Source organism: Bos mutus, chromosome 6, assembly GCF_027580195.1.
Source record: "Bos mutus isolate GX-2022 chromosome 6, NWIPB_WYAK_1.1, whole genome shotgun sequence".
NCBI classification, from domain to species: Eukaryota; Metazoa; Chordata; class Mammalia; order Artiodactyla; family Bovidae; genus Bos; species Bos mutus.
The window spans coordinates 59,489,050-59,515,840 of NC_091622.1; the positions used below are offsets into that span (position 1 = coordinate 59,489,050).

At 41.4% G+C, this 26,791-nt stretch overlaps 1 protein-coding gene across 11 annotated transcripts in view; it reads right to left on the minus strand.

Moving 5' to 3' along the window:
- The window catches only part of RBM47 (RNA binding motif protein 47), a 182,455-nt gene that overhangs the window by 120,342 nt on the left and 35,322 nt on the right, over positions 1-26,791 (minus strand). For 2 of the 11 annotated variants that reach the window (XM_070372306.1, XM_070372296.1), the window contains exon 1: positions 21,203-21,269. The exons of the other annotated variants lie outside the window; for them this stretch is intronic. The gene's annotated coding sequence lies outside the window, so the exon portion shown is untranslated. Of the gene's footprint in view, positions 1-21,202; positions 21,270-26,791 lie in introns of those variants that run through there. 11 annotated transcript variants of the gene reach the window in all.

Consider the following 26,791-nt stretch of genomic DNA (forward strand, 5'->3'; position numbering starts at 1 on the left):
AAGCACTAATTTTTTAAGGGTACTACTTTGACTGATGAGAACATACATTTCCTAGGAAGCTTTTATTTTCGTTTATCTTACATTTCACACCAAGAAACTAACTCTACTCCTTTTTATCCGTCAAGGTTACATGTGACTGTACCTCAGTGTTCTCATCTAAATATGGATAATAATGGTACCTCCTTCAGATTCCTTGAGCTCATTAATACAAGTAAGTAAAGTGCCAGAAACGCATTATTATTAAATCAACTATAATGAGAGCAGAAATAAACTTTAAAGGACAAATGGATAATTATTGACTGTGCAGTTAAGGATAATCCTCCCACTCAGTGAATATGAGGCAGATTAAAACCACCCCTACAACCACAAAGAGTAAAAACTTATATAATTGCCTTGAAAAGGAGCTGCCTCCGATTTCCTTAATCTCTCCAGAGCTCTCACATAGCCTTTCAGAAAGGACCCTAAAGTGCATGATCATTAACTTCAATTTATAAAATGCTTTGTCTCAGGTATATATATATATTATACATAAGATTAATGATCCAAGGGGATGTGGGACCTGCAAAGGGAAACCCACTGAAAGAGGCACTAGAGAGCTTTCTAGAGAGATGGAAGTTCCTATATCTTGACGGGCAGTGGCTCCACACCTGCATGCATCCCACATGTCACTAAAGCCTGTGTGAATGTTATTATATGCAAATTATAGTTCAATAAAAACTGCATAAGGACAAAAGGGCTGGAAGATGGGGGAACTGGGGACTCAAGGGGAAATGGATACTCATATTTCAAAGAAAAGGGAAAATAGATATGAGTGAAAGAACTTGCCTTAAAACATTTAATTTCCAAAAACACTGTCTCTTAGAATGGATGAAGCTGGCTAAGAATGTAAAAACTCTTCCTTATTCAAGAAACATTTTGAGAAATTCAGCACTTTATCCTCTGTCTAAAGAACAGAACTTTTTACCCCTGGATTCACTGGACAAGCTGCCCTCTTGTGGCTCTGATAAATATTTACCAAGCACAAAAGTAGGCAGTTACTAAGTTATTCGGGTAGCAAGCCCAGCCTGGCTGTAAATAAATATTCTTCAATGACTGGGAGTGGGTATGCTGGCTGCTTGCATACACGAGGTGCACGGGCCATCCTGGGCTTGTGTCACAGCTGACTTTTAAATAACTAAGAAAATAGGGTTGCCACAAAATACATATTTTTGAGGCTAATAAGTTCAAGAGACATTTTAACTGAATTTAAATTTCATTTTCGTAATACGGTTATCAGCATATCAGAAGCAAACATCTGTCTCAAGGTGAGTGCAAAGAAAACAGAACTGAAAGTTTCATTCCCACCATCTGTGAATACTTTTCAGTATTCCCAAGATCAAGTTTGCACGAAGAAAGAAAATAAATACCACCCAAACACTGGTTGGTCTTTATTAACACTGGTGTGCATCCCAGCTGGCGCTAGCGGTAAAGAACCTGCCCGCCAATCCAACAGACATAAGAGATGCTGGTAGGATCCCTGGGTCAGGAAGACTCCCCTCGGGCAGGGCATGGCAACCCATTCCAATATTCTTGCCTGGAGAATCCCAGGACAGAGGAGCCTGGCGGGTTAGTCGATAGGGTCACAAAGAGTTGGATGAGACTGAAGCAACTTAGCAGGCAGGCAGGGAATCTAAGTGTCTTATGAAATAGTAAATGTTTGTTTAAAAAAATAAGGAAGAGAGGGAGGAACAAGTAGCATCGTTTTTCAAAAGTTACACTAAGAAAAGAAAAGACGGCATAAGCATTAACTCAAAAGATATTTTCTCTTTAGAAAGCAACACATCTTAATACAAAACCTTTTGTCAAAGAAATACATAAAGAAAAGACAAAGATACAGATGGAAATAGATGCTGTATTTCAACTGTTGAGATGTTCAAGATGCACCTAGTCCAGATCCAGCAATATCAGGCTGGACTAAGTTAACCTACACCAGGGTTACAGTCACTCCTGAAGAGTGACTGCTAAATCCATATTCTAGTACAGCAAGCTTTCTCGAGCCTTCTTTACTCTGTACTTCCTTCCCAGCCTCTCTACCACTTCCTCACTCCAATGTGCTAGCTTTCTCAGTTCCCTGCCTCAGACCCCACCTGGAATTTCCTTTCCCAGCCTTCCTTGTCTGGCTCTCCCCGCAGCTGGACTCACCCCCAAGCAGTCTTCCCAGATCACTCTGTGAAGACAGCCCTCCAATCACCAGCCCTGTACTCTCTCTCTTCTTCCCAAGATACAGGAATTTCCATCTCTCTAGGAAGTTCTTTATTTTTCTTTGATGCACTTTTTATTATCTGGAATTACATTGTGTATTCATTTTTATCACTTTTTGTTATCTCTCTACCCCAACGAAATGTGAGCTCCCTGAGAGAAGGGGCTTTCTCTCCTGAAACAGAGCCTGACACTTGTCAGTCCAAGATAATAAACCCTAATGCGCTGTTTCAACACTCTATCACCAACAAGTTCTTCCTCAGACCTATCTCAAGTCTCTCTTACTGCAACAAAAGCAAATATTCTGGACTTCCCTGGTGGTCCAGTGGTTAAGACTCTACACTCCCAATGCAGGGACCCAGGGTTGGATCCCTGGTCAGGGAACTAGATCCCACTTGCTACAAGCAAAATATCCCACATGCCACACAACAAAGATCGAAGACCCCGAGCGCTGCAACTAAGAAAGTCAAATAAATAAATACACTACACATATATATGTGTATTTAAAAGCCCCCACTATCCTTTATTTGAATCCTAGAGTGATGGACAGGGGTTGACCAGCAAGCTGTTAAATAATTCTTCAGGACCACAGACTTTTGAAGGTGAAATGGAGCCTTTAGTTACAACTGACTCCAGTTTTGATGATAAGGACACAGGCTCAGAGAGGTTGACTGGTTTCTCTAGGCTCACCCAGAAACAGTGACTATCAGCAAACACCACATCACATTAAGGGCACAGAGTGCTCACCTTATTCATTCCTATAGTCCCAAAAGCCAACACGCCGCCTGCCACCAAGAAGTGTGCCCAAGGAACAAGCGTCCCCACTTCTACTCTTAAGTGCTCATTCAACTGAACTGACTTCCTTCCTCTCATCACTGTCCCACCTATAACTTCCCATCTGAGAACCGTTTCCAGTCACTTGTGTCATGTGTCATCATTTCCTGTCCTCTGTACATATGTATGACAACATACCAGACACCACAATTGTCTATCTGGGGGCTGATCTGATTCTAACGGAATTAACATTGTCTAGCATGGAAAATACCTAGGAAAAGTGGAATAGGCAAGGAAAAAAAAAAAAAGGAGGTGGGTGGGCAGAGGAGGGGGATCAAAAAGCTAGCGGTGTCTCCGACCATGGGTACTGTGGCAGTAATGCAAGGCAGGAGCCCTGTATGGTCCATATTTGTTTTCTTTAGCTCCTAGCAGTGCGCCTGGCACATAATCAAAACCTATTTGTTGCGAGGAAGAAGACACGGAAATAACACTGCAGATTCAGCTTACTCTCAGTCCGTGTATGTGGGTGCTCGGTCATGTCTGACTCTTTGCGACCCCCTAGACTCCAGCCCACCAGGCTCTTCTGTCCATGGGGATTCTCCAGGCAAGAACACTGGAGTGGATTGTTATGTCCTCCTCCAGGGGATCTTCCCAATCCAGAGACTGAACCCGTTGTCTCTTACATCTCCTGCACTGGCAGGAGGATTCTTTACCACTAGCGCCATCTGGGAAGACGGTACACAAAGCTTTTGGCAATCAAAATTTCACCTCCCTGAAGGCATCCACAAGAGCTTTTGGGAAACATTGAGACAGATCTGCTAGGAATCTGGAATGATCTTTTCCACATTTGTTTGCAAAATTACTCTACCGAGCTGGATAGTGTCAGTGGGGTGTGAGCAAGACAATGTGTAAGAAGAAAGGGTGTGAGTGTGTGTGTACATGCATGGAAGCATATGCTCATTGCAAAAACTTCAACAATTATAAATTGTTTCGCCTTTTCGCTCATGGTACAGATCTGCCCACCAATGCAGGAGACACAAGAGATGTGGGTTTGGCCCCTGGAGTAGGAAATGGCACCCCACTCCAGTATTCTTGCCTGGGAAATTCCATGGGCAGAGGAGCCTGGTGGGTTACTGTCCATGGGGTCGCAAAGAGTCAGACACGACTGAGCAACTAAGGAAAGCACTATCCTCCAAACGAATTCTTTGTGGAAACTCTAAGCTACTTAATTGGGTCCAGCAGTGTTCTTACTTCACGAAGTACTTGAGGTAAACTCTTTAGCTCTCAGTTCAAATGTTACTTCTTCGGGGTAGCTCTCCCCTTCAGCAGCCCAGATTGTTTCGCATCTTGGTGTGAGCTTTCCCTTGTAGCACTCATCATGATGTGTAATGAACTACTATTTGCTCACTGCCTGGTTGTCCACCCCAAACTGTAATCTCCATGAGGGCAGGACCCTTACTCGGCTTACTGTATGCCCCGTGCGCAGTCCAGCACCTGACACCAATACATATTTGCTGAAGGAATGAAGGAGTCCTGAATGTCACGACAGACACACAGGAGGTGGCCAGCACTTCACCAGCAGACACACAGTCTGCTCCCACCTCTGAATTGTGAAAGCCTTATTGCCTGTGCAATTCTATTTGGCAATTCATCGCCCAGTGACGTGTTATCACTACAGTTTTAGGTTATTACTCTTATTTAACTTTTAGCCTGTTTAGATCTTATCTTCACAACTAGATTTAGAAGCACATCAAGTGTAAGCTGTACTGCCTTGAAGTCCTCAAAGCTCCCTCACTGGTGCTCTTTGTAAATGGTTGCTTTATTTGGTGCTCAAAACAGGTATTTTTGCAGCTAATACTACTGAATATTGAAGCCCCCAAGGTCAGAAGAGTGTCCTAAAAAATGTTTTTAAATAAATCAGGAGAGCCCAGGAAGACTTGAGTGTTGTTTAAATACAAAACATGGTTCTAACTTTGCTTATGTGAGAGACTCGCACAAGGGCAGAGAACATCTTAATTCAGCAGAATTCTTTTTAGTTTCATGAAATATCCCTTCCACCATCCTTCAGGTCCCACCCAGCTCAGGAAAACTCTCAGTCGTGCAAAAGCAGGATTTTTTTGTTATTTTGCTAAGTCAGGCCCTTTTTTATAGGGTAGAAAGAACACTTGTTCCCTATTTCTCAATTCCTCATTTCTGCTGGCAGCACAAAATATGTCCTAGCCCTGACTCTCAAGCACAACAAACCACAAATGAAATAGATAACTCCGTGTGCCTTCAAATCTATATTTCAAGCAGTTTTAAATGGTTATTTTTTTTAGTCTAATTACTTATGATAGATGTTAGCTGGATTAACAAACAGGCCCGTGAATCACTCATCTCTAGCCAAGCACTCAATTTCAAGCATTACCCTGTTCTCATTTTCTGCTCCGACCCTCACAGAAGCAAAACAGTGAAAAAACAAACTCATCAGCTAAAATGCGGTTGTCAAAACACAGCCAAACCACTCAGAATGTTCACAATTTGGGGGTGTTTCCTAACATGGCTAGGGTCACTGACAGTTAATGGTTTCACCAACATCACCTGCAGAATCTGAATCCACTTCGTGAAAATTGCAGAAAATCCCCCAAATGCTTTAAGTACTCACTAAGGTCAGCCTTTAAAATATAAGGGCATACATTTCTGAGTTATGCTTATCTTTACTTTCCCGAGGCGCAGGTACTTTAGAACTGAGATTCTGCAGGGCCCGGCATTTCCTTCCCACCTTCAGGTGACCCACAGAACTCAAAGCATTTTTGCCAGGTTCCATTTTAAAAAATCTAATCAGAGCTCACAATATAACCAGTTCCCTGGGGGGGATGACAGATGACCTGGCTGTTCCTCCCGGTGCGGCCCATGTGTCACTTAAAGGCCGAGCAGCCAGAAGGTGGCTCTGCCTGCCCCTTCCCTGCATCCTCCTGCATTTCAATTTTCAACATATTCTCTACATTGTGTTGATCTATGTCCTTTTTGACGGCTGACCACCATAACAAGTCCAAAGTTGATGCTGTTGGGACTTCCCTGGTAATCCTGTGGCTGAGACTCCGAGCTCCCAGTGCAGCGCGCCTGGGTTTGATCCCTGGTCAGGGAACTAGATCCCACACACCACATCTAAGGGTTCACACACCACAGCTAAAGATCCCTCGTGCTGCAAACAAAGATCTAAGACCTGAGTGCCACAACTAAGTCCCAGCGCAGCCAAATTAATTACTGATTTTTTAAAGTTGATGTTGTTCTCTTTTCTTTCATTCTTTTTTTTTTTGGCCGGGCGGGGGGCGGCATGTTTTTAACACTGGCTGAGTGCCAGAAACTGCATTAAAACAGACCATGTGTCTGGTTTTAATTCTCCAACAACCAAGCCAGGTGGGAACTGGTAAGCCTACTTTCAGTGAAGGAAACTGAGGCTTGGAGAGTGTCTCATTTAAAAAAAAGAAAAGGCTTCTATGAAGTAGACTAGGGGGGAAAAAAAAGAAGTAGGCTGATGCTTAAACTTTGGTCTTTCTGGTATTAATATTATTCCTTATCTTAAAATAATAGATTCTTCCGCTAGGAGATCAGAAATCTCTGTCAGTAACAGTCATCAGAGGTCCACAGCGCACGGTATGCTCAGTAACTAGAAACAATACACCATGTTTTACATTTTAACATCTCCCAAATAACCAATCTGTATCTTTAAGCTATCACTTAAGTCAATTACATGTTTTACAATCTGTACAGTCAGATTACAAATCAGGGAACAAGCTCCTTAAGAGAAAATCTTCCAGATCTACTAGAGTTAAAGATATGCAAAAACAACAGAAATAGACTATTGGTCTACTGGGCTCCAAGACTATAAGATAAAAATGAATAAAGAAAAAAAAGGTATTAATGACTATCAAAAGAAGAGGTGGGTCCCACTGGGAAGCCCAGGAAAAGCTGGACAGAAAAAAATCGACGGTGCCCACTGGAACTTCCGAATTCACTGGACTTCAGAAGGTTTTCAGCTGCCAAGACAACAAGCTCACCCTACGGTGAAACAGGCTGGGGTTGCACTGGGCCAAGGAAGAGGGTGCAGTGAGATTTTAGGTCCCTCTTCTCCTCAGCTCTAGTTGCATGCTCATCCAGTAGTCTTCCAAAATAATTTGCTTCTCCCTATCCACTCAAGGTTGAGACAGAATGTGCTCATTTCCTCAAAGTAACCTTATTTCCAATAGTCAACAAATATTTATCGGGGGCACGCTGCAAGCCATCACCATGCTGGGTGTCCCTCTAGACCTGCCCTGCCTTGGAGCAGGAGCATTCTCATCCCATGGCGCCCCTCCGAGCAACCGTCTTCTGAAAGGTGGAGTACCACTGCCCTGGAGCAGTTTCTCAAGCTGATCTAATTACCTGGAGAGCTTGTTAAAAATCAGACTCCTGATTTTGCCTTGGACTTTCTGCATCAGCAACACCAAAGCAAAGGTCTGGAAATCTCTCATCTTAAACAGTCCCAGAATTACTGTCCCAGTAATTCTATTCATTAAGGAACTTTTTCGACTTCAGTCCTTTGGTGATTCATTTAACCTATTGTGGGTGTGGGCTCAGAGGCAGTATATTTAATGCAATGTGATACACTGGGGATGGACTTCCCTGTAGTCCAATGGTTAAGGCTTCGCCTTCCAATCCTGGGGGTTCAGGCTCCATTCCTGGTTGGAGAGCTAAGATCCCACATGACTCTCGGCAAAAAAAACAAAACAAAAGACAGAAGCAATATTCAATAAAGACTTTTAAAAATAGTTCACATTAAAAAAAAAAAAGACTGAGGAGTCAGAGTATTTAAAAACTGCCTTGAGAAATATGAGCTTTCCTGATAGCTCAGTTGTTAAGGAATCCGCCTACAATTCAGGAGATCCAGGTTCGATTCCTGGGTTGGGAAGATCTGCTGCAGAAGGCATAGGCTACCCACTCCAGTATTCTTGGGCTTCCCTTGTGGCTCAGCTGGTAAAGAATCCACCTGTAATGTGGGAGACCTGGGTTTGATCCCTGGGTTGGGAAGATCCCCTGGAGAAGGGAAAGGCTACCGACTCCAGTATTCTGGTCTGGAGAATTCCATGGAGTGTATAGTACATGGGGTCGCAAATAGTCAGACATGACTGAGCAACTTTCACTTCTTTGAGAAATAATAGTATAACAGCTTCTATGATCAAACCAAGGCTCTTTTCTCCTCATTCCTTTGCCCAAATTCTACCAAACGAAGTCTCAGAAACGTGGATCCTATCTCATTGAGATCTCAGATGACGTAATATTCAGAAGACCAGCAAATGTTAGGTAGCCCACACTGATGGTGATATTGTGAATTAACACAGCCCTTACCCAATGCTTTGAGCACGTGAGCACTCAGTACTTTGTCAACAGCCTGCCAAAGCCTATGGAAGAATTTATGTGCACAGTGCACTGCTCCTTGCAATAGGCAACATAATTTGTCCACATGATGCTTCCTTTCTATGATACTCCCTAGGAAGAAAAACTTGTTTCACTGATAATATATTTTTCCCATACTAAGTAGTGTTGGTTCAATACACAAGGATGCTCAGAAGTAATATTATTCTTAGAAGAGACATCACTGAGGAATTCACTCCAAGGATAGAGTCATGTTGGTGGGTGTGAAGTTCCAAATGAAATATCTCAAAGAGGGTCAAATCCAGTGATAAACTGGCAGTTTAAAACCAAAGTGAATGAATCCATGTGCTACATTATATTGGCATTCTAAAGTACATTTTAGTATGATCTCGGACCTCTAAACTTTTCACCACTCACCTAAGACTGGCTCCAAATAAATCCTTTTTGCTTCATGAACAGCATTTAAACAATGAACACTTTGATGATCTGTGGTTCTTTAATTTTTGTTTTTCTCTCTCTCATGATTAAATGGCTTTAAAAGCTGTAAAATATTCTCTGAACTTTGTAGCTGTGTTGTGATTACCCTACGGGATCCCCAGAAGTCAAATTCTTCTGAACCATGCCATCTTAAAACATTTAAATACCATAGATATTTACTGGTTGATTTAGATAAGAAAACTGAGATTCAGACAGGTAACTTGCCCGAGGTTACATGGCCACCCAGAACTGGGGACTCTCCCAGGGCATGCGGGATGGGATGGTCCTCAGAGATGGTAATGTCCAGTAGGCAGGACCTGGGTGGACTCTTCCTGGTATATTTAAAAGTTTCAAAACATACAAGGTATAGAGGTCATTCCTTTCTATAGACCAGAGTAAGAACACAGTTCCCACATTGCTGTGGTGCGTGACTATTTGACTTAGCTCTGGCCAATGGACAGAAAGAAAATGATATGTGCCATGATGACGTGATGTGGACCTGGCCCTAAAAATCTATTCCCTTGGGTTTTTTCCTTGTCTGGATGACTGGGATAGCAATGCCTAAGCAACTCTGGACATCACATGCTGGAAAAGGCAAAGCTATTCAAGGAATAGCTATCAAGGACTTCTTTGATAGCTCAGTGGCTAAAGAATCTGCCTGCAATGCAGGAGACCCTGGTTCAGTTCCTGAGTTGGGAAGATCCGCTGGAGAACGGACAGGCTACCCACTCCAGTATTCTTAAGCTTCCCTGGTGGCTCAGATGGCAAAGAATCCACCTGCAACGCAGGAAACCTGGGTTCAATCCCTGGGTTGGGAAGATTCCCCTGGAGAAAGCCATGGCAACCTGTATTCTTGCCTGGAGAATCCCCATGGCCAGAGGAGCCTGGTGGGCGACAGTCCATAGGGTGGCAAAAAGTCAGACACAACTGAGCAACTAAGCACAGCACATTTTCAGTCCAAATCTCCTAATTGTTCATGGAGGTGATACTCTGCAAGCCTGCACACACACCAGGACTTCAGGAACTATATTTCTATCAGGCAACCCGCTGACATCTTGGGGTCTCTATGTCACTGCTACTTAGCTTATCCTGACAAAAACACAAGGAATCTCTAGACTGGGAAAACCACAGCTTTAAAGTAGGAAAAATAAACAGCCCAGGTAACAGATCTGTCAGTTTATTATCAACCACAAAACAACAGGAAGGAATCAATGGGACTTGAGGAAGAGTAAAACATACCAGACTAACTTAATTTCTTTCCACAACACAAGAAAAATCCCTATCTTCTTTCAAAAATATTTTATTTATCTATTTGGCTGCACTGGGTGTTAGTTGCACACATGGGATCTCTGATCTTCATTGCAGCATGTGGGATCTTTAGTTGCGGATATGGGATCTAGTTCCCAGCTCAGGGATCAAACTTGGGCACCCTGCATTGGGAGCATAAAGTCTCAGCCACTGGACCACCAGGGAAGTCTTGAAAAAACCCTATCTCGATTTTAGAAACGTTCCTTTGTAAGTAGCTTTTTAAAACACAAAATGCCTTTTTCAAAGAAAGAATGTTAGAAATGATGTTCAGAGCCCCAGGCCCTACAAAAAGCTTTTTTCACCCAAGTGCAATAGAAATGATTCTAAAGGTAATACCCGTCTTGTGGGCCTCGGAGGCCTGAAAATCCTCAGTGGGTGAAAGGGGTGTGGATAGGGGCAGAAGAGCTTCTAACCAAAGGCTGAGGTATAGAAGGAGGGCTCTGGCATAGGTGGCTTGGCCAGGCTGGATAGTGGGAGTGAAGACTGGGTAGGGGCTGAGACACACTTGCTCTTTAGCAACCTTAGTCTTGGTGAGAATACAAAATTCATTTGTTCAGATGCAACCTTCCTCATCTTGTACTTCATCAAGGGAAGCAATGAATTCAACTAAGTTTCCACAGTGTTTCTGATTTGATCCCAAATGGCAGTTTCATTAATGAGCTGTGAAGTTATTTTCTCACTCATCCTGAGCTACCCTAGTGATGTTAAGCAGTACTCAGCATGATACTTGACACTACATAGCCTTGTGATAAAGAGGACTGCAAAGACACTGACACACATCTGCCAGCCAGCCTCAGTGCTGGAGCAAGGTCTTTGATGCCCCTGCTGGACTGGATGTCAACTTTTACTTGTTGGCTTATGGGAAGGTCTAGACGTCCTGGGGAGGGGGCTGGGCAGGCCAGGCGGTGGTGGTAGAGACACAAGGGAGACTTGGAACAGCAGCTATCCATCAAGAGGTTCAGAGAGAGTGCACTATTTTAACAACCAGCATGGCCGAATCAAGTGCATACAGCTGTTTACCATACCTGGCGAAAAGTTCAAGCTTTGGAAATATACCTAAGCTCCAGTCTCAGTTTTGTTACCATACAACTGAGTGAATGTGGGTAACTTATTACTTATATTCTCTGAGCCTTAGTTTGCTCAACTGCAAAATGAAGATGAAAACATAGATACGAAAGCAACTAATATAGTGTGTGATTTTAGTAGGTGCTTAGTAAAAGCTAGTTTCCTTAAAACCTCCTCCTTAAGTTATACCATCTTCAGAGCAAGCTCAAGGCACAAGGATAAATGATAGAGGATAAATGATAAGGGTACAGAATGAAAAGGATAAGAGGATGGAGGGAGAGATGGGAGGTGTGAAAAAAAGGCGGCAAAGAGGAACCTGGAGGGGTTGGTACCCGTTGTTGAGAAGAACTGCTGCCAGTGGTAGGGACTCCCAGACCAATTAGACCTTTGTGTTAGACTTGGACTGTCTTGATTCAAATCCTGCTCTGTCATTATTGACTGTGTGTACCTGATTTAATGTCTCCATATCTCAGTTTCTCCATTTGTACAACGGAGATAATTTTAGCATCTACCTTCTGGTTAATAAGCATAAACTGAGCTACAGGTAAAGTGCTAAGAACGGTGCCGACCAGATAGCCTGAAAGAAAAAGTTAGTTGCTCAGTTGTGTCTGAGTCTGTGATCCCATGTACTGTAGGCCGCCAGGCTCCTCTTGTCCATGGAATTCTCCAGGCAAGAATACTGGAGTAGGTTGCCAATTCCTTCTCCAGGGGATCTTCCCGACAGAGGGATTGAACCCAGGTCTCCTGCATTGCACACAGATTCTTTACCGTTTGAGCCAGCAGGGAAGCCCTACCTGATAGCTATTTTGATAGCCTAGCTGATAGCTATTCTTTATTTATACTATTCATTGGTGGCACTGTGAAAAAAAAGAGCACTGGACTCAGATACAAAAAGCTCTGCCACTTCCTCAAATCCCACGGATTTTAGGAAAGTTATGTAAATGACAGAACCTGAGCACAAGTATCTATAAAATGAGGGAAGCACTTTATAGCTAACATTTATTGACCACTTAATATGTGGTTCTCTCATTTAATGTTCGCAATACTTTAATGAAGATTCCCTTATTACGTCCATTTTCCAGGGGAGGAAACTTGATCTTCAAAAGGTGAACTATCTAACCAAAGTCACAAAGCTGGAAGAAGTCCAGCCACCGCTTCAAAGCCAGTCTGGTGAGACACCAGATCCTGCCCTCTGAAGCACTGTGCTCTGCTGTCTCTGACCTGAGATTCTGTGAAAGCAGCGCAAGCATGCTCGCGGCGAGTCGTGAACAATGCCGTAGCACAGCAAATGCGTCTCAAGAAAGGACTGCAACCCAGTGTCCCTCAAATTCTACTAGGGCTAGCCTAATACAATCAAGATAAAAGAGCTTTCAGTTGTCTGACATGACTCAGGGTGGGGCAGGACTCAGGAGAGAGAGAGGTATACAAATAAAAGCTAATGCTGGAGAATCAAGAGGCCATGAGTCTAATATCATAATAGCCTTGATAAAGTCATCATGCTTTATAAATAAGACAATCTAAAATGACTATGTATATATTAAACCATACCCTGACATCTATTATGACCTCAGTTGAATGTTTCTAAAGTCCCAAAATGAATAAAATGAATAAAACACCTGAGAATCCCAACATTCCTTTTTTAAAAATGTTGTCTCTACCATATTTTTGAATGGAAAAACTCAACATCAGATGTTATTTTGCATTAATGCATAAATTTAACATGTCCACCTCCAAAGAGGTAACAATGGAATTTTTTTAAGGGAGGGGCGGTTTTGAACTAGTTAAGTGAATCCTAAAATTCATAACCAGGAGAATCCTGATAGAAGGGCCACTAGCACTATCAAACACTGAAACATAGTAGAAAGTTTTAATAAAGAAATAGTTTGACCCAGGAAGAACATAAGGTAATGCTAAACCTCAAGTAACTTCTACAAAAACTTTTTCAAATACAGGATCCAGCATCCAGTCAAAGTGATGCAACACAACATGTGTGAGAATCAGCAGAAATACAGGAAATAAAACGAAACCCACGCAACTCTAGAAATAATTATTTTGAAATTTGACTCTAGAATTCATAATTTTGAAATTATTAGACAGACTATAAACAATTATGATTATCATGCAAAATGCAGTATTATCATCAAAAAGCTTAATAGTTAGACAACGGCCTTCTCAGCACCAACAATGGAAGCCAGAAAACGGTAGGAGGATATCGTCAGTGTGCTGCGAATCAACCTTATGATGCTATTCTTATCGAAAATACCTGTCAAAAATGAAGCTCAAAATAATGGCATATTCTGTAAAATGAATAGTGAGTTTGTCACAAGTAGACTGCCACTAAAGGAGGCTCTAGAAGCAGCAGGAAAATGGTCCAAGATGGAAAGTCAGAGAATACAGGATATAATGAGGAACAATAAAAATGTTAAATTTAAATAAACACTGACTACATCATAAAACAATCATGATCATTTCTTACTAAGTTTTACAAATAAACAAATATTTCATAAATTAAAAATACTATAAAGAGAATTAAAACACATGACAAGAGAGACACCTAAGTCAGTAGGTGGGGAAATGAATTTAAAAGCTGTCCAGTGGTTTCCTTGGTGTCTCAGGGGTAAGGAATTTACCTGCCAATGTAGGAGGCATGGGTTCAATCCCTCAGCAGGGAAGATCCCACAATGCCACAGAGCAACTAAGCGCCTGCGCCACAACTACTGAGCCTGTGCTCGCAACTACTGAGCCCACGTGCCCCAGAAAGCACACTCCACAACTAAAGAGTCGTTCCAGCTCGGCACAACTAGGAAAAAGCCCGGGAAGCCACCAAGACCCTGCACAGCCATAAAAAAGTAAATAAAAACTGTCTCGTAACATACAAAGTGAACACTAAAAACAGAATTCCAAACTAATAGAGGGGAAAATGGAATGATAAAATATACACACCTATACACAAAAATCAAGTTCTGGCACATAAGCAGTCACAGCAATGACTGAAACAGAATAGAAAATCCAGAAATATATCCAAGTCTATATGGAAATTTATTAGACAACGAAAGGCGCATCTCACACCAATGAAGAGAGGGACTATTCAACAAATAGTCTAGGTGTTGGGACATCTGGAATTTCATCTAGAAAAGTTGGATTTATATCTCATATCAGGATAAATTCCAAATGGATCAACTATAAGTTCTGCAAGAAAACATGGGAGAATTCTTTTAAAACCTTGAAATGAGAAAGACCTTTCTATTGTGACTCATAAGCCAAAAGCCATAATAAAAGACTGATAAATTCAACTAGATACAAAATTTATTTAAACCACAAAACAAAAACAAAAGATGAATAATCAATGGAAAAATATTCACAGTTCGTATCACCAAGAGCTCATTTCTGTAATACCTAAAATGCTTATACAAAGCAATGAGAAAATGATCAATAAACCAATTAAAAAATGGGAGACAGCGCTGACCAAGTACAGATGACTTTAACCTTTATAAAAATATGCAAATTGAAAATACACTGAGATATCATTGCTCATGTATCAGATTGGCAAAACCCCAAAAATAAGTTACAAATTTACTGTAACATATTTTTAAATATAAATTTATTTAATTGGAAGCTAATTACTTTACAATATCGTATTGGTTTTGCCATACATCAACATGAATCTGCCACGGGTGTACACGTGTTCCCCAACCTGAACCCCTCCTCCCAACTCCCTCCCCGTACCATCCCTCTAGGTCATCCCAGTGCACTAGCCCCAAGCATCCTGTATCCTGCATCGAACCTGGACTGGCGATTTGTTTCATATATGGTATTATACATGTTTCAATGCCATTCTCCCAAATCATCCCACCCTCTCCCTCTCCCACAGAGTCCAAAAGACTGTTCTATACATCTGTGTCTCTTTAGCTGTCTCACATACAGGGTTATCATTACCATCTTTCTAAATTCCATATATTACTGTAACATATTAACATGTTATGTTGCCAAGGCTATGAGGAAACTGGATGTCTCATACATTTCTCATGGGAGTATATATTGTTACCCCTGGGAAAGACATTTATCTATCATATTATATCTCTATTATAATTATTATTGCATATACTTTTTAACCTAGCAATTGCACTTTGGAGAATTTATCCTACAAAAGATATATTTTACACTTGCAAAATGACGTGTACAGACAATTTCTTTCAGCACTGTTCTTAACAGCAAAAGACTAGAAACCAATCAAATAGGATTCTAGTTAAATATTACGGTATATCCATACAATGAAATACTGTATCTCTGTTTTTTTTTTTTTTTAAGTCAATATGAGGGACTTCTCTGGTGGTCCAGTGGCTAAGACTTGGGCTCTCAATGCAGGGGGCCTGGGTTTGATCCCTGGTCAGGGAACTAGATCCCACATGCAGCAATGAAGATGAAAGATGCTGCAACTAAGAGCTGGTGAAACCAAAATAATAAAAATAAGTATAATAGTCAATGTGGAAAATCTCAATGTACTGAAATTGAGAACTCCAAAATGTATTGCTAAGTGAAGAAAAACAAGTTACAAAACAATTCACTTAATAGTCTGCCTTTTGAGGAAAAGGGGAGAGGGGAGTAGATGTTATACGTACATGTATAGCATAAAGAAATTTCCAAAGGATAGATAAGAAATTAAGACAACTGATATCCACATCTAGTTTATTTGAACAAAACAATCAACTTAATAATGAAAAAAGTACTGTGTCTTCATCATTATGCATTCTGTCAACTTAATTTTCCGTGAAACACTTTATTTATTCATTTAAAAGCAGAGGACAGGGTAGCCAGGCTTACGGCTATCCCTGGGGTCGAAAAGAATCAGACATGACTTAGTCACTGAACAACAAAAGGTACAATAGATTAAAATTAGCCACAAAACTGTGAAAGTGAGAATGGAAAAGAAGACTTAATCTGATAAGCATATATCATATCCATCTTTAAAAGATATATAACTTCAAAACCATTATCTGCATTATCTCTGGGTGTGGGCTTAAGACGATTTTTATTTTCTCCTCTGTGTTCTCAGCTTCTTTATTGGCCTGCATTATTTTTATAACTGGATTAAAATTTATTCTAATAAAGTAAATATTATAAACACTGTATTCAGCATTTAAGAAAAGGAAGAAATGTTGATTTAGAGGGTAATTAAAAACTGAAACAGTTTAATAAAGATAATTGGAATTTCTATGTCTGCAAAACTTTATAAAAATAGTATGAGACATCTTGGATTTAAATATTCGTTTGTTAAATGCTCAAAGGTGGATCAGATGGTCTTTTGTCACAACGCTGTCACAGTAACTGGAGAGTGGTGTTTAGGATACTTTTTCAGTTAAATAATCACAAAGAATGAGGCTGACTGAATAGGTAGAAAAATCTAGGTTGCACAAATAGTTTTCAGTTCTGAAGCCTCTCCGTAGGCGTTATAGATTATTTCAAATCTTCTCCAAGAATCTAAGTTCCTCCAAAAGTTTTTACAGAGAATACAGTTTTATTGTTTCAGAAGTGGCCCAGACAAAAATAGCACCATGAGAAGAAACAAGCTTCCTAGTAAGATCAAAATTAATTATGGTTTTTCTAAAAAAACTTAAAAGACTTTTATATACTCAATTCCAGTAAACCTCAGAGGACACGCTACTGAAACAAAAGAAGTTAAGACCAGAAAGAATTTCCACAGATTTGAGAAAACTCAATGACCCTTTCTGTCTGTTAGGCAAACTTGTGTTCTGTAGGTATGTTTTAGAATTTTGTAAGTAACCATGTGATCATAGATGATAGGAGGAGGAGCGAAGAAGAGGAGCAAAATTGTACAGAATGAACAAAAAAATTAAGAGAAACTCATACAGATTACAAAGATGATCAGGAGGTCAGTTTTCTAAAATGTAGGCACTGTTATCAACCTCAGAGCAATGGTCCTCAACTGTGGCCCTTTCGCCCCCCAACCCAGAAGTTACTAGGCAATGGCCAAAGACCTGGTAGCTCAGACAGTAAAGAATCCGCCTGCAATGCAGGAGACCTGGTTTGATCCCTGCGTTGCGAAGGTCCTCTGGAGGAGGCATGACAACCCACTCCAGTATTCTTGCCTGGAGAATCCACATGGACAGAAGAGCCTGGCGGGCTACAGCCCGTAGGGTTGCAAAGAGTCAGACATGACTGAGCGACTAAGCACAGCATAGCACAGCACATAAGACGTTTTTGGTGGTGGGTGCAAGCAGCATCTAGTGAGTGGGGCTACTGATACCGTTAAGCATTCTACAATGCACCGGACAACATCCCACAACAATCCAAAACATCAATTTTGCCAGGCAAGGTTAAGACATCCCGGCCTCGGTGGAGGGGGTGAGCGAGTGGGGGGCGGGGTGTGAATTGACCACACAGAAATACTCAACCAATATTACAATTCACAAATGAAGTATTATTACCAAAGCTACCTATAAGGAAGTAGCTATCTAAAAAAAACATCGTCAAGGTGTCTGGCCCTGAAATTTGAGTTACAGCTTTGTCTTCAGCCTCCCTTTAGGCCACTTTGATCAGGGCCTGCTGTGTGCCAGGGTAACCAACTCCCGTGGATTTGCCCAGTACTTCCCCAATGGCTCAGCCATTAAGAATTCGCCTGCAATGCAGGAGACGCAGGAGACAAGGGTCAGGAAGATCCCCTGGAGTAGGAAATGGCAACCTACTACAGTATTCTTGCCAGGAAAATCCCATGGACAGAGGACCTGGCTGGCTACAGCCCCATGGACAGGAGACTGGCAGGCTACAGTCCATAGGGTGACAAAGAGTCAGACACAACTGAGCCCAGCACAGCAGCAGCAGTCCTGGTTTTAGTACTGAGAGAAGTAAAACCACTCTGTTGACCCAGAGCACAGTGTCGTTTGGTCACAAGAGAAAAAAGCTGGTTCCTTCATGGATTTCTCTGATCCTTTTCTTATACGTAACAAGCTCCTAAAGATCTGGCTCCAGGAGGGAAAGACAGGGTTTGATCCTTCAGATGCTCTCTGTATCTGAAGACTATCTTGGCATCAGTCTTAGTGGGAAGGATGGAGCCTCCTGGGTCTCTGGCTTGTCTAAAGTTCATTGTTCTACCCCCACCCAGGCCCAGGGTCCAGAATCTTCTTTGGATAGGCGCCTGGGAAACACTGCTGCCCTGGAGGACCACATACCTTGCTAAGAGGGAGGGTATGTAATCAGCATACCCTCCTGGTTTACCTTTCTTAAACTCCCCCTGGGGAAGAACTCCAGGCAATGGAATGCATTTTTTGAGAGTAGAAACCTTTCCCCTTATCTTTCCTACCTTATAGTAAAAGATAAGTCGCTCAGTCATGTCCGACTTTCTGCGGCCCCGTGGACTGTAGCCTACAGGAGGATGCAGGCTCCTCAATCCATGGGATTTTCCAGGCAAGAGTACTGGAGTGGGTTGCCATTTCCTTCTCCAGGGGATCTTCCCAACCCAGGGATCGAACCCAGGTCTCTTGCATTGCAGGCAGATGCTTTACCCTCTAAGCCACCAGGGAAGTCCTACATTATACTCTCTCTTATTTCTTATAAATGTGAAACATTCTAACTACTGTCTGTCCTCTGATCAAAGGACATCATGAAATGTCATAAGAAAGCAATTCACAAATCGGAAAATAGAAAATAAATGTAGCATACTAATCTCTCAATGAGAAATCATTTGTCTGAGGTTAGCAATGGACAGTTATTTCTCTTTCTTGCTAAACACTTACAATTAGCATATGGTAGGCACTGTTATGGGGCTTCCCTGGTGGCTCAGATGATAAAGAATCTGCCTGCAACGTGGAAAACCTGGGTTTGATCCCTCGGTTGGGAAGATCCCCTGGAAAAGGGAGTGGCAACCCACTCCAGTATTCTTGCCTCGAGAATTCCAAGGACAGAGGAACCTGGTAAGTTACAGTCCATGGGGTCGCAGAGTCAGACACGACTGAGCAACTAACACACATACACAGAAGCACTGTTATAAGCACTGTGTGTGTGTTATCTCATATAATATTAACAAAAATCCTATCAAGTATTACTATGATGATGCCCATTTTACAGATGAAAACACTGAGGTAGAATAATATTAAATAACTTTGCCAGGGTCGCAGAGCTGGTGGTAATGGGAGATTAGATTCAGGCAGGCTGGCTCTGAAGTTCATGCTGGATGCTACTACCTATCACTCAAGCCATTTCAGGAGAAAGAAAAGTGGCTTAGCGAAAATGCCCTCCCACCCTAATGCATCATGAACTTTGAGCCCACACCATGCAGTTGGTTGCTTGAGGGCCACGTGCTGAAGCAGACACCCTGAGTGCGTCACTCATAAACACATGACTGTGCTCTTAGTTCCGTGTGGGTTTGCTTCCTGAAACAGCCCTTTTCGAGTGCTGAGCCGACAAACAGATGGAGACCAGTTTCAGTTCTGGGAAGAGGCTAAACCCCATCTAGCCAATAACTGCCTCCACACTCCCACTCTCTGAGCTGGTGACCCCAGTCCAACACAGGGCACGGGAACTTCTTCAAACATGGAAATGCCTGCTCATGAGGGTCCTTGACAAACACCCTATCAGCAGACTAGACACCTTACAGGCAACCTCAGAAAGACCAGGGAGTTAACAGTTACATGAAGACAGTTCTGGAAACAGCTCACATGTCTGACAATCCAGACAAGTGGAGATAGTATAATAGGTACCTGTCAGATTTTATGAAAAAAGAAAGATGTTCCTCTTTGCCATTTATTCTCACCTCCTCTGTCCCAGTGTTTAAAAAATCCTGTGTTCCCTTCCCTGATCCTCTCTTTGGGTGTTTCATGCTTTAAAAAAAAACGTCCGGAATAACTTTATAGTTACAGAGAGACAGGAACGCAGCCAAATCAGAAACCAAAAGCCCCAGATCTCTGCCTTATCAACAAGCATTTTCAAACTCTCGGGTTTTCTCCTACTTCAGCACAAATCTTGAGATTAGATAGATATAGTACCATTGTGTTATTCCTTGGTCAAGAAACCAACAAATACACAAGTATCATCTTTTTTCCTCCCTAGCACTTACTTGTTGATTAAATGGTCTCCCTCGGACTTCATTTTCTACTTTCATTCATTTTTAGTTTTCCTAACTTTATATATACATACATATAAAAATATATATATATATATTTTTTTTTCTTTCACCTTAAACTCTCGAGTGACTATATTACTTAGGATATGGAGAGGACAATGTCTCAAATGCCTTAGGACTGACGAAGACAATGCTCATAAAATGCCTGGCATAATGCCTGGTGCATAGTAGGTGCTCAAAACATAATAGCTACAGTCAGTGAACAAAAGCCCTCAATTAAACAGAATCTACTAGTTCTGACTGTCTATGTAGGTAAAATGGCATTGATAACATTTTAGAGTAATTACAAAAAATAAGATCTGACTTCAGGAAGAATTAGATAATTCACTGGACCCACTTTATGGAGGTCGTTCAAATCAGATCAACTCTGCCACATACATGGGTAAATCCACATGAACAAGAAGCTCTGGGGAAATTTTCTGAAGCATTTTCCTCTGTGGATCTTTCTCTCCAAAGATTTTGGAGTTACTATGTTGAGAAAATGGATGTTAGGGTAGTTACTGATCAGCAGAAATAAAAAGCATTTTCTCCCAAACTGATCATTATGATAGAGAAAATTTTAAGCAATATCTAATAATTTTTTGAGCCCAAAAATGGGCTCCTAAATTTTTAGAGTGCTCCTAAATTCTAGTTCTGTCTAAACTCGAGCGTGCCAAATACCATGGGCTTCTCTCCACTAGGAAATCTTTTTCTAACTAAACTTTGCTTAGTTAGCAAAGTCAAATAATTCCACCTCATGGACATTTTCTAAATTTGTTTACTTCTACTTAAAAAAAAACCAAAACCACAACTAGAATCCAAGTGACTTACCTGTCTGCTTAATTCCTTTCCTCTTCCTCATTCTCCTCCTCCAACTTTATAGTGCCTTCTCTCAGTTGTGAAAGATAATCAAACTGCACAACAAATGAGTTTGGGTTCCTCATTTGAAACCTAAAACTCTAGATCCTCTTCCTGGTTTCAGGGCTCCAGGAATTCCTCAGAACATTACAGGAGGGCCTTGTGGACAAGCGATGAGGAACCTCCCACGTGTGGCAGAGGCTCTGTGACCAGAGCACAGTTGATCTACATGTTGAAGGGAGAACAGGCTTGAGATTATGGTTGACAGCACCTGCCAGTGAGTCAAGCAGCTGGGGGCTGGTTCACAGGCATTCACCAATGGCGTCAGTCGCCTGTCCCCTGGTCCTGGCCTCACCTCATTCTTCTCTGCAGTGCTGACCTCCCGTGGCGTGGCAGAGCCAGAGTGAGTCACACATGTCCCGGGTCCCGTCCTCCTAGTTGACCAGCTCACAGTCCCACCCTTACCCCACCGCAGGTTTCCAACATGGACTCCAGTAGTCCTGTTTAAGGGCGTCTATGCATGTGGCAAGAACCTGGCCCTCACTTTCAGACAGATGTGATTCTGAATCCTGAATCACCCTTTCTTGCTGATAACTTTAAGGCCATCTCATATATAAAACTGTGACAATAATAACAACTCCATGAGCTTGTTAGATGTCATGGCAAGGACTCCAGGGGCTAGTATACAGTAGAGGCACAAAAGAGTCAGCTATTATTTTTGTTACACTGGGACTCATGGTCTACCTCAAGAGCTTTCAACAAACAGTAAAAAAAAAATAGATTATGTTAGAACAACTTTTATTTTACCATCAAATTTAATCACTTTTTCCTTCTCCTAAAATATATTACTTGACAGGACAATGCTGCATCACTAACCCTCTAATAATATTATCAACCTCAGACTGGAGTCAGCCCAGGTACAGAAAGTGCCCTGGAAGACTCATTAAGGGTTCACTTCCCTACAGAGAATATTTTCTAATTTAGGAAGCAAATGGGAGTTTTCTGACTGTGGCTATAAGTGATACACTAAAACAAGCAACCTGACAACACAAAAATAACCATGTATCATCCTTGTGTGTCAAGCACTGGGGTACTGCTGAAATGCTGTTATGGAGGGTTACACTGAGAGGCTGGCAGTAGAGAAAGGTCAGGGCATGTATTCTCGAGGTTACCTCCCTTCTGGGTGACAGAAGGGTGGCTGCGGCCCTTTACCAAAGGCTCCTGGCAGGGTCTCTGTTTTCTTGGCAGTACTTCACAATCCTTGCTGGCTTCCCTAAACCCTGATAATCCCTTTATGAATCTCTCTTCAATTACCCTGGTGAGTGTATATCTGTCTCCTATGGGGGCGAATATGACTGATGTAGCTGCTCCCAACTCCCTCCAAAAGATAGAGTCAAAGGAGCTAGTTTGTTTCAAAACAACTTAGCAGAAGCGGCTGGGGGAGGGCGGGGAAACACCTTAATTTGAGGATGTTTCACCAAGATTTCAAGCTCCTAGAACCAAAGTCTAATGACTGCTTGCTATGATGTCAGCACTGTGCTAGGTGCCAGAAACGGGGGGAACTTTGAGCTTACCCACTAGCAGGGAGGACCAGGTACACAAATTGAAAAAATTCAGGCAACAGTAAGCTCTGCCTAGCAGTAAAAACTGGGAAATAGGATGGAGACTCACGGCGATCGGAGAAGACTCTGAGACACTCATGCTAAGAACTGGAAGAAGCGGAGGGCCACGAGTGGAGATCTGAGGAAAGGACAATCTAGGCACAGACAAGTACAAATGTCCTGTGCAAATATCTGCCAGGAAGTGTATTTGTTTGCTCGTGTTGCTTTTAATTCAGGAACAGAAATCTGGTGATGGAGGCAGAGGTGAAAGAGCCGAGGTTGGGGAAGTGGCCAGAGGTCCTGTGATGAAGAAGCCCCGGTGAGGAGTTTGAGTTTTATTCTAAATACAAGGAGATGTCACTGAAGAATGCTGAGCTTTGCAGGGCACCATTTGGGAAGACAGAGAACTGGAAAGCATCCCACAGAGATGGTTTGTTTGCTTTCCTATCGGAAAGACTTCTTCCTGGTACAATCTGTTTCTGAAAGGATGCGAAGGGGTGGGGTGGGGAGTGGGGTTGAATTAGCACTTCAGAAGAAGAAAGCACATAACCCACTAACCGAAAACGCTTTGAAAGATAACCTAGAGAGCATTCAATGTATGTGATTGGTTGAAGAGGGTTGGTGGTTGTGGTGATGGTTGTGATGGTGGAGGTCGTGGTGATGGTGATGGTGATGGTGGTGGACGTGGATGGAGGTGGTGGTGGTGGTGATGGTGATGGTGGGAGAGCTTAAAAAAGACAATTAAATGTCCCTAAGCTGGAGGAGAGTTCAGTGTGGGCAGGGGCAGTAATGAGAAAATGGGTTCTACTAGGGTGGTGATTAGACCAACTTCTCAGAGGAAGTGACAGTTGAATTGTTTTGATAAACGAATAGGTATTGAGAGTAGGACTTAAAATTGGAGAAGAAACACTTAGAGGGTCTGGTGTATACACATGACACAGCCTGGAGCCAGAACAATGTGTTCAGGAAATGTCAATAGTTTGTAAGGAATAATTGGGTCATAGTTCAGCAAGGTGGCGTTGGGAGGAGACATCAGACAGAGAGGGGACCGGGAACCCATCCCAGAGGACTTGGTATGCTTTGCTAACTAATTGGTATTGAGGGACGTAATCAGACATAACTCTCCCCCTGGACTAACTGGTTAGTGAGCACCTCGAAGGCAGGAGCCTTGTTATAATATTCACCTTTGTATTCCGAGCACCTATCCAAGAGCCTGGCACATAGGAAGTGCTCAATACACACTCCTAAATGAAACATTAGGAGAGTTATGGAGTGTGCCAAGTACAGAGTAAGAGAAGAGAAACTTCAGGATCAAAGGCTAATTGCAGACTGGGGCAAAGAACAAGGAGGGAGAAAAGGAGAAGAAAGAAAAGTCAAGAATAAGACACAAAGAGAACAAGTAATTTTAACATTAAACACAACTTGCAAATGAATGAAGCTCTGACCAAGCCTTGCAGATAACTACAGCAACGTGGCAGACTGGGTCCCCAAAGACAATGTTGGATACTTTATAAAGCCCTTAATAATAACAACAACAATAATAACCCCATAATCAATAATTATGAACAAACTGAGTGCTTCTCATATGGGTTTATATGTTTTATAAACATACATATAAAGTATTATATGTAACCCATATAACACTTTATATGGGTTACATATGGGTTTATATGTTTTATAAACATACATATAAAGTGTTATATGTAACCCATATAACACTTTATATGGGTTACATGTTTTAATCTTTATAAGAATGCCATCAGATAGGGTCTATCATTGTCCCATTTTATGGATGAGGAAATCAAGGCTTAACAAGTTTAAAATACTAGTCTGAGGTCACACAACTATAAAATGGCAGATCAGTAATTCAAGCCCAGGTCTGCCTGACTCCAAAATTTGAGTTTTTAACCACAATTTCATTTTTTGTGTGTGTGGTATTTTTTTCTTTTCTTTCTGGCCACACTGCAAGGCCTGTGAAACTTTCCCGACCAGGGATGACACCTGTGCGCCCTGCAGTGGAAATGCAGAGTCCTAACCACTGGACCACCATGGAAGTCCTAATCACAATTTCTATGGTGATTACAGGATAAAATACTATTTAAGTGCTTTATAAAGTTATCTATAATTAGATTCATTAAGCCATACTGTTGATTGGCTCTTTTAATCAATTAAAAGTTATTTAAAGTTCCCAAGTTTAGATTGAGATTCTCCTAAAATAAATGGGATTAAATATGTGATGCAGTTTTGGAATCAAAAATATCCCAAGATCACCTGGGTTTGACAAGCTTAAAAAATAAAAAAACAGAATGATTAAATATATGTTATGATTTGCTATGACACAGAATTCCGTGTTCGTGTTTAACTGAGCTCATTGTGATAGTCTCACAAAGTAAACTAGTGAGAATCCTGTGGACCATGACATGGAACCTTTCGTTCCAATCCAACAGAGGAGTGCTGTTCTATATTAATTCATGCGAGACATTTATGTGATTTTAAGTTTTATGGTGGTCACTTTTTTAAAAGTACAAAACCAGGTGACGTTCATTTTAATATATTTTCTTTAACCCAATATATCCAAAACATAATTTCAACATGTAATCAATATAAAAATTAATAACTACTAAATGAAATATTTTACATTTTTTAAATGAAATCTTCAAAATCTAGTGTGCATTTTACACTGATAGCACATTGCAATTTGGATGCTACATTCTCAATGGAAATAATCAGTATTGCATAAAATTTACAGTTGAAAAAGTAGACTCACACATCCGGGTTGCTCCAAACATAAGCTTCCCAATAAAGTTGTGTTTAACAAACAAAATACACTGCTTCCATTTTTACATTTAATTAAAATTTTTAAATTCAGCTCAGTCACACTAGCCACACACATTTCAGTGGCCACAAGTAGCTGGTGGCCATTCTATTGGAAAGCACGGCTGTAGATTATGGCTTTTTTCCCCACATGCTCAGAATGGAAAGGTCAAAAAGCTGAAAGTAATGCTGGCTAATAATGTGAAGCAGCTATTCTCAATTTACAGGGTGAATTAACTTTGCATTCACTACTTCCATTAACGTTGCACATCCTGTGATTGAAAAATAAGGCAGAGAAAATGACTGTGAGAAATATTATTAATTCATTACTTTGCTTTTCCAACAGGTTGTACTTGCGGCCATTAAATGAATACCTAGTTCATGTGACTGGACTGCTTAAAGATTTTATCCCAACAAATCCTTGTTTGCAAAATCAAAAAAACTAAGAGGATTAGATGTTTCCATGTTAGTTAAACTAGGAAAATAGAGTTGCTGCTGTTTATTTTAAAACTTTACTATGCACAGGGGAAAAAATTGGTATGAAATGGTACTCATGTGCCAAATAAAAAATGAAAAGGGGAAAATAAATCAAGCTCCTTTGAGCCTCGTTCTTAGTATCTTTTTCATTTCAGAGCACCAGAACTAGTTTATAGTCATCCAAAACTATGACATTTATTGTAGAAGTAAGGAAGCAACTAAATCACCCCATATATATCCCTGTTTCATTAGGCTCTAATAAACTGACCTTTAAAGGTCTCGTGTAAAGAAAAGCACATCCATTACATAACCACCTATTATTTTCTTGCCTCATGCTGGCCGTGCTGGTTAACCGGAGTAACCACATTGCTGGGGCTTCTCAGGGCAAAACTCATCTTAGCATTCACGCTTCACAACAAATCAAAGTAAACCCAGGCATCTCCAGAAGATGAAGGTGTCTCAGCACATGATGGAGCATGGTTTATTAACCAGGCTCCTTCGGCTACTAATGAGGTCACAACGGGTCATCCATCAAGCGCCATACAGAGAACATAGCTCTTTAGGGCAGGCACAGAGGCTATTTTTTATTCATTTTGATACCCAGCACCACATATAATTCTTGGCAGGTGGCAGGCACTCTAGAAATATTTGTTGAATGAATGAATGAATA